General features: G+C 35.6%; 2 long non-coding RNA genes and 1 pseudogene across 2 annotated transcripts in view; 2 read left to right on the top strand and 1 right to left on the bottom strand.

Moving 5' to 3' along the window:
- LOC120217951 overlaps window positions 1-19,817 on the bottom strand; it is a 46,424-nt gene extending 26,607 nt beyond the window's left edge. Inside the window, exons 1-2 of the long non-coding RNA XR_005525205.1 lie at window positions 19,774-19,817; window positions 19,648-19,718 (exon numbers count right to left, since the gene is read on the bottom strand). This is a non-coding gene — a long non-coding RNA (uncharacterized LOC120217951). The remainder of the gene's footprint in view (window positions 1-19,647; window positions 19,719-19,773) is intronic.
- LOC120217942 lies at window positions 3,875-4,927 on the top strand (annotated as a pseudogene).
- Window positions 4,931-7,456, top strand: LOC120217955. Its single transcript, XR_005525208.1, has 3 exons — window positions 4,931-6,214; window positions 6,313-6,475; window positions 6,899-7,456. It is a non-coding gene; the product is annotated as an uncharacterized LOC120217955 (long non-coding RNA).
- Window positions 19,818-20,154: the final 337 nt, after the last annotated feature.

Below are 20,154 nucleotides of genomic sequence, written 5' to 3'. Positions count from 1 at the left end.
TCGAACCAGGTCTAGCAAACGACTGGCTTACATATGAATTGTGTCTCACGGGTTCTTCGTTTAAATCTGGGAACAAGTCTCGTACGCTTGTTACATATGAACTACGTCTCACTGTTTCAATATTTTTTGGTTCCAAATTCAAGTCTATATCAAAAAATATGGTGGAATAACTAATTTTACCAGGATCTTGATTTTTTTGATCAACACACTTCTTTTTTTTGTTTCTTCAAGCTTGGCTGCCTGCGAGTATTTTTTTTAACTACGGGTTCTCTAATAAGATTTGTGCTTGGATTGAATATATCACCTAGCTTTCTTAAGAAACTCTTCTTTCCAGCGTTGGAATGCCTTTTGAATTCTTCTTTGAAAATGTGCAGTTCATCGTCGCATTGAATATCTTCATTTTCCAAGGGTGTTGACCATGAAACATCTAGTGTCCTCCAAAAAATATCAATTAAATCCAAAGGAATATCCTCACCTGAAAAAACAAGTTTTAGTTTCTAAAAAACTAAGGCCTCCAAATAATCAAATGATTTTAGTTAAATAAATTGACCGGAATTTAAGTACGCTAAAAGTACGCAAGTACAAGGTAGTCCACAACTCTTACGAAGTTGACAACCACATGTTGAGTAGTTAAACTCAAGATCATTCAATCGATTGTTGGCCTGTAATTTTTCAAAATATTTTGGCTAATGTGCCATCTACAAAGTAATCGAGTAGCATTCAGAAAAACTTTTTCGCATGCTTTCATGAGAGCCAACTCTCTGTCGGTAATTATAACACGTGGTAGCATGCACTCATCTAGTGTCAACTTTAAACACTCTAACACCCACTTATAGTTGTCCATCTTTTCTTCACTTATAAAGGCAAAAGCTATGCAAAATGACTTTTTTTATAGAAGTTACACCAACAATCTCAACAAAAGGCATATTATACTTGTTCGTCTTGTACGTAGCATCTATCATCAACACATGTGGTAATGCACGCCATATCTTAAAAGATGTTGGATGAACTAAAAATAAAGCTTCCAGCTCGTTCGTAACATCATTTATAGAAAAGTCGTGAACATAACCATCGGAGTGTAAAAGAGACATAAGAACCTACATTCAAATTTTCATAATTAAATTACACTTTGATTATTTGAAAATAAAAAGTCAAAATATAAAGGAAACATAAAAAGATGTGTAATGTTTTACCTGCATCGTACTTTTCCCAACTTGTAAGGACTTGCGAATTTTATATTGTGCATTATATATGTCTTTAAGTGTTGACACGTTATTTTCATTTTGCGACTTTAATATCGATCGAATGTCACGTGGTGGCATATTCTTCTTTGCCATATCTTCAACTAATCGATATTCATCTTTAGACAATCGTCTCGCATATGGATGCCCCTCCATATGTTGCGCATGAAGATGATTATGTTCATCACATATTACACTTATCAACCAACCATTATATATACTTGAATACTTTCCTACCAATTGGAATGGACAATTAATTTTTCGAGTAGCAAAAAACTTACTTGTTTCCTTCGGTTTATATTCACCACCAAGATCACACATAAATGTGACTTCATACAAAAAACCACTTGTATTTGTGTATGATCTTTGAGTTATTATGACGTAACCAATAGAGCGCCCCTTGCTTTGCGCCCAATTTTTTAAACACCTAAAATTCAATTTATTTTCATTTATGAAAATATTCTCTTGCAAAATATATATAGTAGTAAATAAAATTAAAAAAAATTATAATATGTGATTGTTTTACCTGATTAGAGAAAAAAGGTGACGTCGATGTAGAAAATTCAGCACCATTTGAGTTGTTCATCAACCCTCTCTTAGCTCAGATATGCTCTCATCTTTTCTTTTCCTTTTGTTGATAGTGGTTCCTTCAATATATGCTCCTCTATTGATGGTGAATAGGGCTGGCAATTATCCATGGGTGAGTGGATTATCCACCCACCCGCCCCGAATAAATAGATGAAAACCCGCTGTGAAACGGATGATTGGTGAGTGATGGATGGATCGGGTGATGGGTCGGGTCGGATATGGATGAAATTTTTTTGACCCATCACCTGTAGCATCCATCCACCCATTAATATATCCATCCATCCATATATATACATGGCCTTTACTTTAATATACATGGCCTTTACTTTATTATGTAGAATATACTTTATTATGCAGAATAGTCTGTTAATATGATTATTTAGAATCATACATAGGAATTTTAATATTCTAATTTTGAATTTTCGGATGTCTTGTTTGATATATGATTTAGAAGCTTCTAAGAATGCACATGCTTGTGCTACTATCTTGGAGGATTTTGATGTGGAAGCCGAGGGAAGTTCATCAAGTGTAGTGCTTGATAGTTGATGCAGATGCTAAATCAGTAAATATTCTTATTCTCTTAATTCTGTCTTTTATCCTATTGAAAATATATATAATTTTTTAATATTGGTTTATCCCTATTGATATTAGGATGGAGAGGGAAATGACCATCCAGCTCAGTTGGTAGAGCACAAGGTTCTTAACCTTGAGGTCGTGGGATCGAGTCCCACGGAGGGCATTTTATAATTCGGAAGTCTCCTATGGAAGCTGCTCTCAACCTGGTGTTGGGGGCAGTCTACTATCTTACCTCCACCTTACCCCATACATATGGGAAAAAAGGGACAGAAAAAAAAATATTAGGATGGATAGGACTTTTGAGAAGTGATAGTTTGTTGATGAAGATTTGACGATTATATTTGGTGTACAAGACTATACATGATGCATCTATTCACTTAAAAAATGTATAACAAACATAGTGCATAAGACTATATAAATTGTGTTCCATTTTGTTTTTCTTTGAATTTGATGAAAATTTATTGTTCATGTTTTGGTTTCTATGAATGTTTGAGTATCAATTTTTGGTTTCTATGAATGTTAGAAGAATTTGAGCTTAGAAGTAAAAATAGGTTTTGTTCATAGTATCATCCATTTTTCATCCGCTCCACCCATAGATGATGGATGGAGCGGATATGGATGAAATTTTTGGTGGGTGATGGATGGTGTGGATGGAGATTTGGACCGCAGGTGATGGGGAATGAAGCTCCACCCGACCCATCTCCGATCCATTGTTAGCCCTAATGGTGAATTTTTGTAGGGTATGGGAGTGGTGAGTAGAACAGGGTGTGGTGAGTAAGTGGGAGTATGGGTGGAGTTTGCTTAGTTGTGGTGCTAGCGTGGGAGACATGGGTGGTACTCCCACTTTTTGCAAAAAGCAACTCTATAAATAATGATTTGACCTGGTAAGTTTAGTAAATGGTGCCAAAACCTGGTTTGACCTGGTACATTTAGTAGTGTCCGACATTTATCATGTAATGGATGATTGTTAATAGATAGTGTATTTTTTTGTGGGGAATTTATTTAATGGGTAGTGGAGGAAATGATTGTTTAATGGTAGGTTTAATAAATCTTGGTAGCTTTAGTTGTACCTAATATAAAAACCTCATATGCAAAGAAGGAGAATCAATCATGGGACCTCTTGTAAGAGGTAACCATGTCCATGCCCAACCACTGAGCCACATCATCCATCGCGTTAGACTATAATTAGTCATTTGACGGATCTCAATGACCGAGGAAACGTTTTGTTATTTTTCATAACATTAATGATTATTTTGTTGCTTTTAAAACATTAGTGAGAAAAATATAAACTTATTAATATTGCAATGACTATTTATGTAGTTTATCCTTGTGATAGGGAAGATAATTCAAATGAAGATGATGGCACTATTGAATTGGACAACATACTGTGATTATATATTGGAAACAATGAATTAAATAAATTATATGTTAGTGTCAATGGAGAAAATGAGGAAATGGAGAAAAAAGGAACAAAAGCAACTTCATAGAGGGCCCATACCATGTCTTCTCAGTTAGACGCCAGAGGTGTGATTTTCATCTTTCTCACCACTGCACTATTCTCTCCTTTTTCCTTCATCATTTATTAGCAAAAATACCCAAAGAGTTGATTTGGAAACAAAGATCGGTTCTGGTTAATCATGTCAGGTGATATAGCCAAAGATTCCGGTAAAGGGTCGTCGCGATCCACCTGAAACAACCAATTCCACCACCATCAACAGCAGCTCGATAAGCCGGTTGCTCCTTTGAGCAGGTACGAGTCGCAGAAACGCCGAGACTTGAACAATTTCGGGCAGTATTTGAAGAACCAGAGACCACCAGTTGCGATATCGCAGTGCAACTGCAACCACGTTCTCGATTTTCTTCGATATATCGATCAGTTCGGGAAGACTAAGGTTCACTTACATGGATGTGCCTTTTTCGGACAACCTGACCCGCCTGCTCCTTGTACTTGTCCACTAAGGCAAGCTTGGGGCAGCCTCGATGCACTCATCGGACGACTAAGAGCTGCTTACGAAGAACACGGCGGGTCACAGGAGAATAACCCGTTCGGAAACGGAGCGATTCGGGTTTTCTTGCGTGAAGTGAAGGAGTGTCAAGCTAAGGCCAGAGGGATTCTATACAAGAAGAAGAAGAAGAAGATTCAAATTAAACCCAACGTGAAGGACGAGGCTAATTCATCATCGAAGCAGCAGCCTGTCCTACTTAGCTCTAACTAAGAGCTTTTTACGGTAATTCTTTTTTACTTCGATATATACATGCAAACTCCTCCATTGCCATGATGATGATGATGGTTTAAGAACAAAACTGTTAGATATCTTGAATAATTACTGAAAAAGGTAAACAAAATTGAAATTGATTGGGACAATAAACCCTAAAGCCATTTCTGAGAAAGCCCTAATTTTAACCCTTACCGTTGGTCTCTTTAGAAGGGTTAGTGCTGTAAGCAGTAATGGATGAAGCGTCTCTAAAATTTTTAAATTCTCATTTATTTTAGATATTTTTTAATTTTCTAATGATAATATATTTTTATTTCCTTGAGTTTTATAATTGTATCTTACATAAAATATTATAAATTCTTCTTCTAATATAAAATATCACATCCGTCTCTTCTAGAAAGTAGTTGTACCTCAATAATTTTTTTCACCTTCTCTTACTATTACGACCCATGAAGGAGAAAGATTACCCCTCAAAATACATTTTTTTCTCACTTCTTTACCTTTTCCCTGTTTTTGGGCTCTTTTTTATTCTGTTGGATTTTAAGCCCCCATGTATGAATGCCCTATGCTGTCATCTTTTCTTTTTTCTATTTTTTATTTTTTTTTGTTGATAGTGGTTTCTTTAATATATATTCCTCTATTGATGGTAAATTTTTATAGGGTATGGGTGTGGTAAGTAAGTGGGAGTATGAGTGGAGTTTGTTTGGTTGTGATGCTAGCGTGAGAGACATAGGAGGTGCTCCCACTTTTTACAAAAAAAAACTCTATAAATAATGGTTTGACCTGGTAAGTTTAGTAAATGGTGTCTAAAGTTGGTTTGACCTAGTACATTTAGTAGTGTCAGACATTTATCATGTAATGGATGATTGTTAATAGATAGTGGATTTTTTGTGAGGAATTTATTTAATGGGTAGTGGAGAAAATGATTGTTTAATGGTAATGTGTAGTGGAGGAAATGATTATTTAATAGTAAGTTTAGTAAATCATGGTAGCTTTAGTAGTATCCAATAATGATTGCTATAAAACAACCAATTGGATTTCAACACTGAAAGAAATTAGCAATGGAATTAACAGGGTACTACTAAAGCTACCAAGATTTACTAAACCTACCATTAAACTATCATTTCATCCACTACCCATTACCATTAAACAATCATTTTCTCCACTAACTATTAAATAAATTCCCCACAAAAAATCCACTATCTATTAACAATCATCCATTACATGATAAATGTCAAGTACTACTAAATGTATCATGTCAAACCAGCTTTTGGCACCATTTACTAAACTTACCAGGTCAAACAATTATTTATAGAGTTGCTTTTTGCAAAAAGTTGGCGCACCACCCATGTCTCCCACGCTAGCACCACAACCAAGCAAACTCCACTCATACTCCCACTTACTCACCACTCCCTGTTCCACTCACCACACCCATACCCTGCAAAAATTCACCATCAATAGAGGAGCATATATTGAAGGAACCACTATCAACAAAAAAAAAGACGAGAGCATATATGAACCAAGGGAGGGTCGATGAACAACTCAAATGGTGCTGAATTTTCTACATCGACGTCGCCTTTTTTCTCTAATCAGGTAAAACAATCACATATTATAACTTTTTTTATTTTATTTACTACTATATATATTTTGCAAGAAAATGTCGTCATAAATGAAAATAAATTGAATTTTAGGTGTTTTACTCTCACGAAGATTTAAAAAATTGGGCGTAAAGCAAGGGACGCTCTCTTGGTTACGTCATAATAACTCAAAGATCATACACGAATACAAGTGGTTTTTTGTATGAAGTCACGCTTATGTGTGATCTTGGTTGTGAATATAAACCGAAGGAAAAAAGTAAGTTTTCTGCTACCCGAAAAATTAATTGTTCATTCCAATTGATAGGAAAGTATTCAAGTATATATAATGGTTGGTTGATAAGTATAATATGTGATGAACATAATCATCTTCCTGCACAACATATGGAGGGGCATCCATATATGAGACGATTGCTAAAGATGAATATCGATTGGTTGAAGATATGACAAAGAAGAAAGTGCCACCACGTGACATTCGATCGATATTAAAGTCGCAAAATGAAAATAATGTGTCAACACTTAAAGACATATATAATGCACAATATAAAATTCGCAAGTCCTTATAAGTTGGGAAAAGTACGATGCAAGTAAAACATTACAGATCTTTTATGTTTCCTTTATATTTTGACTTTTTATTTTCAAATAATCAAAGTGGAATTTAATTATGAAAATTTGAATGCAGGTTCTTATGTCTCTTTTACACTCCAATGGTTATGTTCATGACTTTTCTACAAATAATGTTATGAACGAGCTGGAAGCTTTATTTTTTGTTCATCTGACATCTTTTAAGATATGGCGTGCATTCCCACATGTGTTGATGATAGATGCTACGTACAAGACGAACAAGTATAATATGCCTTTTGTTGAGATTGTTGGCGTAACTTTTACAAGAATGTCATTTTGCATAGCTTTTGCCTTTATAAGTGAAGAAAAGATGGACAATATAAGTGGGTGTTAGAGTGTTTAAAGTTGACACTAGATGAGTGCATGCTACCACGTGTTATAATTACCAACAGAGAGTTGGCTCTCATGAAAGCATGCAAAAAAGTTTTTCCGAATGCTACTCGATTACTTTGTAGATGGCACATTAGCCAAAATATTTTGAAGAATTGCAGGCCAACAATCAAGACGTAACGTGATTGGGACTCTTTTCCTTTCGATGTGGAAGTTACTAGAAGATTCTCCGATGTAGATATCGTACATGGAGAACTACAAGCAACTTCAATTAGTATTGAGGAAATATCCATGTAATTTTTTATATTTGACATATTTTAATTTTTAATATTATTTTTTAATAGTTCATATCAAATAATTATATTTTAATTTTATTTAACTTTTCAGGTGTTTTAAGTTATTTGGATGAACAATGGCTGAATAATTATAAAGAAAGCTTTGTGTCTGCATGGAGTGACCAGTCTCTCAACTTTGGCAATAGGGCTAGCAATAGATCGGAGATGGGTCAAGTGGAGCTTCATTCGCCCCATCACCCACGGTCCAAATCTCCATCCATACCATCTATCACCCACAAAAAATTTCATCCATATCGCTCCATCCATCATCCGCGGGTGGAGCGGATGAGAAATGGATGATTGTTGAGTTAATCGAACGACGGAATCAGCCAAGAGGGGGTGAATTGACAATTAAAATTTTGGTGGAAGCTTTTGCAGAAAATTGAAAAGATTTGCACAACGATTTAGAGTGGTTCGACTTTCTTAAACAAAGTCTAGTCCACTACCTTAGTTATCCACACTAAGGATTTTCCAACAAATTCACTAATTTGTTCTTTCTTTTGAGGCTAAAGAGATAACCTTTCAACATTCTCAAGAATATACCCCAATTCTTGAGAACACTCTTTCTCAAAGAGAAGATTACAAATTTACAAACTTACAAGGAAATCCTCACAAGGTAAATTGTTTGCACAATTCTAGAACAGATAAAAGAACACTAAAAAATGAATACAATTGAGTACAAGTAGTGTTCTTGAAAGCAAAATGAATATTGAAAGGAAAATTGGCTTGAATTACACAAACTTGGTGTTTGATGCTTTCTCTCTTGTTTCTTTATGATTTCTTCTTGATTGTTGTTGATCAATGACTTCTAAACTTGTTTAAATACACCTTTAAATGATTTTGAATGTTGGGGATGATTAGTGGAGTCAATGGAGCGTTTGAGTGTGAAAACAATTAATAAAACAGCTTGGAGCGTGGGGGTATCGGTACCCCTTCATAGGTATCGGTACCTGTAGTGTAAAATTCAAATATTTCGACTGTTATATGCCTTAGGGTATCGGTACCATCATAGGGGTATCGATACCATTACATAGGGGTATCGATACCATTGTGAGGGTATCGATACCATTCAAGCATTCGGTTATTCTCGGAACCAAAATGTTCACAGGGGTATCGGTACCCTATAGGGGGTATCGGTACCCTGTAGGGGGTATCGATACCATACTTAATTATTTTCATTTTTGGCTCGAATATGGCTCGAAATACTTTGTAAAAATTGTTTCAAAAATATTTTAAGATTGAAACTTAATTTTACACTTGAGTAAGGATTGAAATAGACTTTTGAAAACTTGGAGTAATAATTTTCATATTCGAATCGAATATATAGTAAAATCTTAAAATTAATTAACATTTAATTTGTTATATCGAAACATCAAAATGTTTTCAACAATGATACTATGAACAAAACATATTTTTACATCCTAAGCTCAAACTCTTCTAACATTCATAGAAACCAAACATTGATACTCAATTATTCATAGAAACCAAAACATGAACAATAAATTTTCATCAAATTCAAACAAAAACAAAATGGAACACAGTTTATATAGTCTTGTGCACTATGTTTGTGATACATTTTTCAAGTGAATAGATGCATCATGTATAGTCTTGTATACCAAATATAATCTTCAAATCTTCATCAACAAACTATCACTTCTCAAAAGTCCTCTCCATCCTTGTATCAATAGGGATAAACCAATATTAAAAAACATATTTTCAATGGGATAAAAGTCAGAATTAAGAGAATAAGAATATTTACCGAGTTAGCATCTGCATCAAGCACTACACTTGATGAACTTCTCTCGTTTTCCACATCAAAATCCTCCAAGATAGTAGCACATGCATGTGCATTCTCAATAGAATCTTCTGAAATCATATATCAAACAAGACATCCGAAAATTCAAAATTACAATATTAAAATTCCTATATATGATTCTAAATAATCACATTAACATACTATTCTACATAATAAAGTAAAGGCCGTGTATATAATAAAATAAAGTATATTTACTTGCATAATGTCCATGGATCATATTTTGAATACACATAAGTGCCTCCACTGTGTCAGCATGAAGGCTCGAACGATGGGGACTCACTACCCTTCCACATACTAAAAGTGCTCTCAGAGGCCACTGTTGATGCATGATTGCCTAAAATATCCTTAGCTGTTTTTCTCAAAGTTGGATATTTCAAATCAATTTTCCAATAATGAAGCATGTTAAATGCACTACTCTCTGGTAATGCATCATCCTCAAGATAGTGGTCTAACTCACATCTCACATTAACCTTTTTTTCTTATTCTTATTAATTTGGGTCCATGTATCATCTTCATAACCGAAAAAACACTTCAAAGGAAAAAAGTTAAAAAAAACTCGCGGCAAAGCTTGAAAGCTTGAAGAAACAAAAAAAGAAGAAGTGTGTTGATCCGAAAAATCAAGATCCTGGTAAAAGTAGTTATTCCACCAGATTTTTTGATATAGATTTGAATTTGGAACCGACAAATATTGAAACGGCGAGACACAGTTCATATGTAACAAGCGCACGCGACTTGTTCCAGGATTTAAACGAAGAACCCGTGAGACACAGTTAATATGTAATCCAGTCGTTTGCCAGACCTGGTTCGGAAAGATTTTTTAAACAACTTCCAAAAATTTTGCGTCCTTATCTTACAGGTTTACAAGATGTAATAGGTGACGGAAATTGCGAATTTTGATCAGTCGCTGTCGCTCTTGGTCTATCTGAGGATCAATGGCCTCGAATTCGGTCAGACTTGGTGCGAGAGTTAGATGTTAACCAGCAAAAGTATAAGTATATATTTGGAACGACATGTTATAAAAAAATCTATAAAACCGTACAATTAGCTGGAAAATAGATGGAAATGCCAAACACAAGATTGATTATTGCTTTTGCATACAATAGAGTTGTTATAAGTCTAGCTAATAGAGGAAACGTCGGAGGTTGTACTACGATTTTCCCGCTTTGGTCCAGTCCACCACAATCAGAGTCACATGGGACAATCTTCATTGCACATGTGAATGATAACCATTATATTAAAGCGGCATTACGCGAAGGTTGTCCTTTGCCGATGACTCATCCACTTTGGATCACATATAAAAGTAACATTGCATCTGCATAGGAAGACCCATATGTTAGTCGTCAGGAAGAGTTTCGTGAATATTATTTTTATATTCCTGAAACTTTTGACCTATCAAAGTAATTATGTAATGTTTAATTTATTGTAATTCTAGTTTATTTATTAATGAATGTTTTAATATTTGCTTTTTATACATGTATGTATAATTAAATCAGTAAAAAAGATAACAAAAATTAAAAAATAAATAATTATTATCATGTTGAAGAAATAAATGAAAAATATTTTAATAAAAAACTTTAATAATGAAGATCTTAATAAAAAAATTTAATAAAAATTAAAAAACATCATTATTATATAATGATAAAAAAGTTTTAATAAAAAATAAAAAAACATAATGATAAAAAAATAATAAGTTTTATAAAATATTTAAACATAATGATAAAACCTTTAATAAAAAAGAAAAAAATATAATGATAAAAAAATGATAAATTTTGTAAAAGATTTTATATATTTAAACTAGAGAAAATCGCCTCAGTGACCAAAAATGCCTTATAATATACGATTTTAACCAACTTTTTCCGGATTTGCCAAAATGACCAACAAAATCACAATGCGATCGCTAATTCGCAACGCGATCTCCATTATCGCAAATTCGCGTTGCATTTCGTGTTGCGATAGTTGGAAATCGCGTTGCGATGGTCTACAGTGTCGTTGCGATTTTCCCAATTCGCAATGCGAATAAGTAAATCGCAACGCGAATTGGGAAAATCGCAATGCGATACTGACTATCGCAATGCGATAATACAAAATTGCAATGCGATACTGACTTTCGCAATGCGATTCTGACTTTCGCAAAGAGATAATACAGAATCGCAATGCGATTTTCAAAGTTCGCAATAGGTTTTAGTTTCGCAACACAAATTTTTTGGGTATATATCTACGCAGCAGCAACAACTCATAACCTAAATCCCTAAATCGCAACTCATTCCATCTCCATCTTTCACTCTCTCTGGTGACATCCGTTCCTACATCCTTCCCCATCCGGCAACAGGTCTTAGTTTCGCAGCTCGTTTGTTTAGTAAATTAATTTACAACCATGAAATCATCTAATGTTGATCATGTTTAGATAGATTTGTGTTTTGGAGGTTCATAGGAGAATGTTCATGGTGTTTTACAATATATGCCTTTACCCATGAATCTTCAACTAAAACTGTCATTAAAAAAGTTAACTTATGAAACTCTAATGTTACGTGTTTCAAAGAAATTGAATTTAGAGCCCCTAAGTGGGTTTAGGCTATCTTATCAGAGAAATGGTAAAGTTTATTTGTTAACCGACAATGAAGATGTTGAACGATTCATTGCTTACATTAGTGTTTCAAGTGATGATGTTACATTGTATGTTGTTGAACCTAGAAGTAGTATTGTTGGGTCAATAGCGGTAGTAATCAACTAAGTTTTTCCTCAAAACCCACAACCTTTCTCTAATCCAATCCCAATAAACTTTCAGCACCAAATTCCGGTTTTCGTATTGACCAATTAGACGATGATGAGCCAACAGAAAAAATTGTGAGTACTAGTCAGTATTCGAAATTTGATCTTGGTCAATACCCGGACTTTGATATTGGTCAATACTCGAATTTTGATGATGTTTCAGAAGAAGAAACAGACTCTGCGTGTAATGATTTTGATATTGGTCAATTCCCGAATTTTGATGATGAAACAGCTGTTGCCGAGGAAGATGTTGTTGATGATAATGAGGAGGAAGTTACGACTGTGAATGAACATGTTGAACATCCATTCTGTAATTCATATAATCCTGAAGAAGAAAAAGAAGAAGAAAAAGTCCCCGAAGAAAAGAAAATGCCACGGGAGTATAACTGGAATATGCCAGAATTACTTCAGATACCGGAAGAAGAGTTGATAAAGAAAGCAGTTGATTGTTACACAAAAGTTATTCGTATCAAGAAAGATGATTGTTTTGATACAAAGGAAGACTTGAAGATAACTTTGTATACGAAATGTGTGGAAGATAGCTATCAACTAAAAGTTAACAAATCAAGCAAAGATCGTTTCGAAACAAGGTGTATGATTGACAAAAACTGTACGTGGCGTATGATTGCAAAGAGGATAAAGATGCGAAATGTTTCAAGTTAGGACTTTTATTGATAAACATACATGTTCAAGAACCCAAGTTTTCCTCACCATAGACAGGCAAACAAAAAGGTGTTGGGTGGTTTTCTGGCTGAGTTAATGTTTTTGAATGGCAGGGTATATCGGGGACATGAAATTATGACTGACATGAATGCTCGGTTCAAGATTAGTATCATATTCTCAAGCTTGGAGAGCCAAATGTTATGCCTTGGAATTGTTGGGGTCGCCAGAAGCATCGTTTGCCCAACTGCCGGCTTATTGTCACAATTTAAAGCTGAAAAATCCTGGGTCGGTAACTCATATCAAAATGGATAGAGATGGACGCTTTGAGTTGCTGTTTATCGCCATTGGTGTTGCGGTTAGTAAATCAATATAATTATGTTGACTCATTTTTGTTAGTTACATGCATTTCACATTTAAATGATTATATTCTTGTGTATATTATTTTATAGATTCGTCGTTTATTACTTGCATGCGCCCAGTTATTATAGTTGACGGAGCACATTTGAAAGGTCGATACCTTGGAGTAAACTTATTAGCAGTAGCCATGGATGCTAATAATGGGATATTGCCAATAGCTTACGGGGTTGGCAAATCTGAAACCTCTGGTTCATGGACATGATTTATGGGGCATCTTAGGGATTGCATAGGTCCTATTAGCAATCTGACAATCATATCCGATAGGGCAAACTCAATTGACAACGCTGTTAGAAGGTGTTTCCCAGATGCTTTTCATGGACTTTGTGGTGTTCATTTGTATAGAAATCTAAAATCAAGGTCTGCTGGTATAAAAAAACACAAATGGACATACTGGAAGGCTGTAAAAGCTTATCGGGAAGTGGATTTCAATAAGCATATAAACTGTTTAAGACGTGTTTTGCCTCAGTGTGCTCAAACACTAGAAGATGTCGGGTTTGAAAGATGGTCAAGAGTACATCAACTTGGAGCAAGATATGGTTTCATGACGTCTAATAGTGCAGAATCAATCAACGCTCTAAGTCGTCATTCCCGGAAATTACCCATTACTATGTTAATGGAGTTTTTTCGAGCCTCTATTCAACAGTGATACTACAAGAAAAGAAACCATGCAGGTATTATTTCTTTGAATTCGTAACTTATCATATATTTTACTAAGTTTTATTTATTTAAATTTACAGGAACATTGGAACATCGTGTTACACCATGGACTGAAAAAAGATAACGAAACGTGTTGTGAAGTCAACGTCATGGAGAGTTGAACCATGTTCAAACACTTTGTTTGAAGTACTGGATAATACTTAAATGGGCTTGTCGATCTAAATGCAAGGATGTGTAGTTGTATGAAATGGCAAACATCTGGTTATCCGTGTGGCCATGTTATAAAAAGTTGCTCTTCATCTAAACCAAGATGATTCAAGCACATACGCTATGGATTGCTACACTACAGAAGTATATCGATAGACTTATGCCGAGATTGTCTACCCTATTCCACATCCTTCTGAGTGGGACATACCAGATGACTTACAAACAGTTTTGCCACCAGCCATGGACAGAAGGCTACCTGGCCGACCAAAAAGTCACGATCGTATACCGTCTAAGGGTGAAGAGAAGAAGAGATTGACATGTAGTCGGTGCAAGGAAAATGGTCATACAAGGTTGACATGTGGATCACCAGTGCCATCACAATCATCTTTTCCTCTACCAAAATATGGATCATCATCAAAATCCAAAGCTCATATGGTGTCAAGAAAAAGGCAATCAAAATCGCAATCATCTTTAAAATCCCAATCACAACTGGCTTCACCTTTTGGGACTGTTAACTTAGGTGATTTTTAAAAGCAAACGTTGTATTATGTAGATTTTATGTGTGTGAACTTTTAACATTTTCAGTTAGACATGTATTAGTAACTTGAGTTTGAAAATTGCTATGATATGTTCAGTTGTTATCACTTAATAGGCAATCATCTTAATGTCTATCGCAACGCGGAAATTACTATCGCAATGCGAAATGAAAATCGCAATGAGAGAATCGCAATGCGAAATGAAAATCGCAACGCGAATTTCATAATGCAAAATGAAAATCGTAACGAGGGAATCGCGTTGCGATTTTCATTTCGCGTTGCGATTCTCTCGTTGCGATTTTCATTTCGCATTGTGATAGTACTTTTTGCCTTCAACATAATGCAGATTGAAATCAACAAAATCAACCATTACATTTCAATCAATTAAACAAGCACAAATAAGAATTATGTTAACATCAATTAAACAAATCAACTTTTACAAATCACCTTTTACAAATCAATTAAACAATCAAAAAATAAGCAATAATTCTTATTTCCTCATCTACTATTGAATCAACTTTTGCAGCCATACATCATTTTCATGTAGCTCACTTCTGAGATTAACCTGCATAAACCAAACATTTGCTCAAACAACACTTTCTACACATCTAAAACCTACAAACAGTAAATTATTGAATTCTAGGTACTTAACCAAACATTTTCAAACCACAAGCCTATAAACATACCAATTGTTTATGGACATTTTTATAACGCGGATGCAGGTAGGCAGCGTCTCGTATATATCGATCTAGCCATATAATGCCAAAACCACAAGCCTACTGCAGCTCTATCTCTATCGGTGGGAGGTAGATACTTTATACTTCCTGTGATCAAACGGTCCAACGCCAAGCATACGAGAGGACCACAATCCCCTCTGGTCCTTTCGTTTGTTGTGGTGCGGTCTCGTCTCTGCTAACTGTAATATTGAGCTTCTTTGGCTTCTTGTTCCCAGAACGAGTCCAATAATTTATCGCATTCAATAATTTAGCCAAATAAGAGCTCCATCCCTTAATAATATCTCTTAAATCAGCCAATGATATGTAATTTATCATGCTGTCATATACTATTGCCTTAAGGGATGGGATCTGAAGCTCGACGAGAAGCCAATGTTTACGTTCCAAAACAGGGATAAACACCTGCAATCATAAGTAATAATTCATTCATTTGCGCACTTATTTATGAATACCTTTAAACTCAATCTAAAATAAACACTAACCTTATCGACCTCCCACCATGCAGGATAAAGTTTAGCTTGTCCATTGCCCAACGCAAATGATTCATCTCGTTGATTCTTCAAGTGAGCAGCGTTAAAAGACGTCGGCATAATTGTATATCGTGTATTTCTTTTATTTTCCTTAAGTTTCCTAATTATTAGAAGACGTGACACCCACGCATCGATATGCTGTTTTAGAAAAAAAGACATATATTAGTAACTTACATAAATTTTAAAAAAATAATCAAATTAAAATATAAGAAAAATATAAGACTTACCCCTCCATCGAAATAGCCATTGTCTTCGACCCCTAATAATACGCCCCACCAAGATCGATCAAGCAACAAATAGATATCATCGTTGAGCTTGCATATGTCAGTGAAACACCCCTGGCTCCGCTCATGTAGATAAAAATCAATTGCGGTCTTAGCCCAAAGGGTGTTATCCAGAATTGTGTCCGGTAGTTATTTCCTCTCCACTTCAGATACCGGTATGGTACTGGCCGGTAACTCATACGAGAGCCAACTTGAATCCATCATGTCCGGCACGTCAGAGGGTTTCTCAAGAATCCTACATATGACGCCATGTGAATCGGGCTCTTGAATGGTGGGAGGGACCTCTTCAACGATGACAGTGGCCTCTTGAACGGTGGGAGGGGACTCTCGAGGAATGATAGGGGCCTCTTCAACGATAGGAGTGGACTCTTGAGGGATGACAGGCGAGTCGGGCTTCTTCTTGCAGTGTCTTCGCACTATTGGGGTATACGGAGACTTAATAGCACGTGCACGCCGTCTGATGCGTGAACTCTGTCTTGCAAGAAAAACCCGACGTAAAGCATCCACCTTATCGGTCCGCTAAATAATTAAATACAAATATCAGTAAATAAACAGACATGATATTTAAACAGTGAAAACAAAGACAAATATATTTCAAACTTTCAACCAAAAGACAAAACAAAGACAAATACTAACTTCACAGTGTTAAAGAATACACAGTTTAGCAGAATTGGCAGCAACCGAATAAATTTACTTCAACCAAAAGACAAAACAAAAAGACAAATACTAACTTCACAGTGTTAATAAACAGTTTAGCAGTATTGGCAGCAACCGAATAAATTTACTAAGCAATCTAAGTGAAATGGTTAATTTCAGTGAAATTACGAGTAAATTTATCATCAAGTTAAATATGGAAAATCTTAAACTTACCTCGTTGCGTAGAGTATGTGAACCTCATTATGCAACGATACTACCATCTCATGTAGAGCGGCAACCTCACCACGTAAAGTAGACACCTCCACACGCCATGCACCATCGTTATCGCGTAGAGTACCGATCTCCTCACACAAGGCATTTACCTTATCACGTAACTCCCTTGACTCATCCCCGTGGAGGTGGAGAACAGGGAGATAGAAGTCGTGGTATCTTTGTCGGTCGCCTATCATGAGGTGATGGTGGAGAAGAGGCTCGATGATGTGACGGGATAGGTGATGGCTCTCGTTGTAGAGGTGTATAGTCGGGTCGATCAGGTGATGGCTCTGGGTGAGGTGATGGCTCTCGAAGTGGAGGAAGTGGAGGCTGCTCATCATTCGTGCCATCAAGAAAACGCTGACTAGCTTGCCACCAATCAGTGGCAAGCTCAGCCTCCGTGGGTGTCAGTCTCATTAATGGAATGTTGGCCTCCTAAAAATATAAAAACTCAAACAAAGTTAAACGTCTACTATTAATAACTTTTTTATATATGATAGTATTTTTGTTAACTTACATTATTTATTGTCGCATATGGTATTAAGTCTTCCCAATCCAACAGACGTTTCCTCTTCCAGGAAATAGCCCTGTGAATATCATTTGAAGTTTTTATTGCATATGTCTTCATGGCGGGAAAGGCCTCGAATATCCAAATCTACAAACATATATAACAAACATTAGTAATTGTTAAATAATTAATTATAATTTTGAAAAAATTATATAGAAATTCTTACCTTAAAGGCCCAAACAAAGCCTGACAAAGTGTATTTCGACCCATCGCCCCGCAAATTTTTGCGGTCATCAAAGGCAGACGACAACTTAGTCCAGGTAGCTTTCCATATATACGAACCTCACGGAAACAGATTCCATGCATTTAGGTCCTCTACCAATAATATTAGCTCCTGAGGAATAGGTTGTCTGGCCTCTCTGCCTAAAAAGCCGGCATACAAAAGTAGTAGAAGGCATACTCGGACAACATCGACGTCATTCATCCGAGTAAAACCATCTTTCTTATTAAACAATTTCTTCATGTCGTCGACGTGTAAGTTCGGCTTCTCTATTGACTCATCAGGAAAAACCCTGGATAACCATGATGGGCGGGTGATATGACGAGTGTACCGGCCTACATCATCGTGTCCGAATCGTAGACCAGTGATTAAGCAGAACTCCTTCCGCCCAAAACAAGTATGCGCCGGTGGAAAATGAAACCATATCTCTTCCTCACCACGTTGTATACTGTCGGGTAGATCGCTAGTCATGGTCTGAAGCCACAAATGGGTCAAATTAGCATCTCCACCCGGATGCTGTACTCTCAGCCATGGCCCGAAGTAGGTTTCCTCAAACAATTTTCTTTGTGCAGGTGAAAGCTTCGAAGCAATTGTAGTGGCTAGGCTAACTTTATTCCTTAATGTCAATGAAGCCGAAAAAAATTTCTACAAAAACAATAAACATACCAAGTTAGATATACCAAAAACTACACTGTCAAGATATACCAAAAACAATAAATATAAATAGTAGTTTATTCTTGAAACTAAAATTTGCAACACTGTTTTGTCTTTTGGTTGAAATGAAAATCGCAACGAGATAATGAGAATCGTAACGCGGAAATGACTATCGCAACGAGAGAATCACAACGCGAAATGACTATCGCGACGAGAGAATCGCAATGCGATTTTGGTTTCGCGTTGCGATTCTCTCGTTGCGATAGTTATTTCCGCGTTGCGATTTTCATTCTCGAAACTATTCTTCTTCTGCATTACTTCAACCAAAAGACAAAACAAAGACAAATACTAACTTCACAGGCTAAACAGTTTAGCAGTATTGGCAGCAATCGAATGAATTTAATAAGAAATCTAAGTGAAATGGTTAATCTATTATTAAAATTACCAGTAAACTTATCATCAATCTCAATATGAAAAACCTAAAATAATGCAAAAATTTCAAAATAAAAATAAAATAAACTAACCCTCTGAGGTTGATTTTCCATTTCTGAATGATTGTGAGGGATTTTTGACTGTGAATGGTTGTGAGAGATTTCGCCGGCGATGGGGACGGAAATCTTCGGAGATGGGGACGGATTTCGCCGTAGAGAGTGAGAGATGGAGATGGGACTGAGTGTTGTGATTTTGGGTTTGAGGTTATGAGTTGCGATTACTGTGGACGGTTCAGTTTCCGATTTATTAAGAAAAAATTCGTGTTTGGAATTTGAAAAAAAAATACGCGTTAATACGAATGGCGCTATGTAAATCGCGTTGCGAAAGTCAGTATCTCGTTGCGATTTTGTATTATCGCATTGCGATAGTAAGTATCGCATTGCGATAGTCAGTATCGCATTGCGATTTTTCCAATTCGCGTTGCGATTTACTTATTCGAATTGCAAATTGGGAAAATCGCAACGACACTGTAGATCATCGCAACGCGATTTCTAACTATCGCAATGCGAATTTGTGATAATGGAGATCGCGTTGCGAATTAGCGATCGCATTACAATTTTGTTGATCATTTTGATAAATCCAAAAAAAATTAATTAAAATCGTATATTATAATATATTTTTGTCACTGAGACGATTTTCTCAACTAACCCAACATAAAAAGCGTAAGAAAAGACAGTGGACCTCACATTGTTTTAGGTGACTCAGATTCCCAATGCTCAGTGAAAGCACTCCTGATAGCCCTTTACTGGCCATTTCCCTATCAACAACAGTATTATATAATAATAAAAGAAGAAAACAAGTAATATCCTTACAGTGAGATAACGTAACCCTCAGCAGAACAAGCAACCATATTGCACGGATTGTCTCATGTAAGGCAGAGTAATATATGGTTAATATATAATATTATAAGATATTAAAAGATATTTGATAAATTTAATTTAGTCTATGAAATATCGAGTAATAATAATGTAATAGGTGAAATCATAAAGAAATATTAAAAAATTTGGTAACCGGCAAACTTAGCTTGTCGGTTTGTGTCGATACTTTATAAAAATATATTAATCTATAATAATATAACAGTTAAAAAAATGACAAAACCGGTATATAAATGACAAAACAGGTAAAGCGTTACCGGATATATTGAAAGTGTCGATACTTTATAAAAATGTATTAATTCATAACAATATAATAGG

Source organism: Hibiscus syriacus, unplaced genomic scaffold (assembly GCF_006381635.1).
Source record: "Hibiscus syriacus cultivar Baekdansim isolate YM2019G1 unplaced genomic scaffold, ASM638163v2 tig00000773_pilon, whole genome shotgun sequence".
Taxonomy (NCBI): domain Eukaryota; kingdom Viridiplantae; phylum Streptophyta; class Magnoliopsida; order Malvales; family Malvaceae; genus Hibiscus; species Hibiscus syriacus.
Note: the sequence above shows the minus strand (reverse complement) of the source record. Positions and strands in the feature narration are given on the sequence as shown.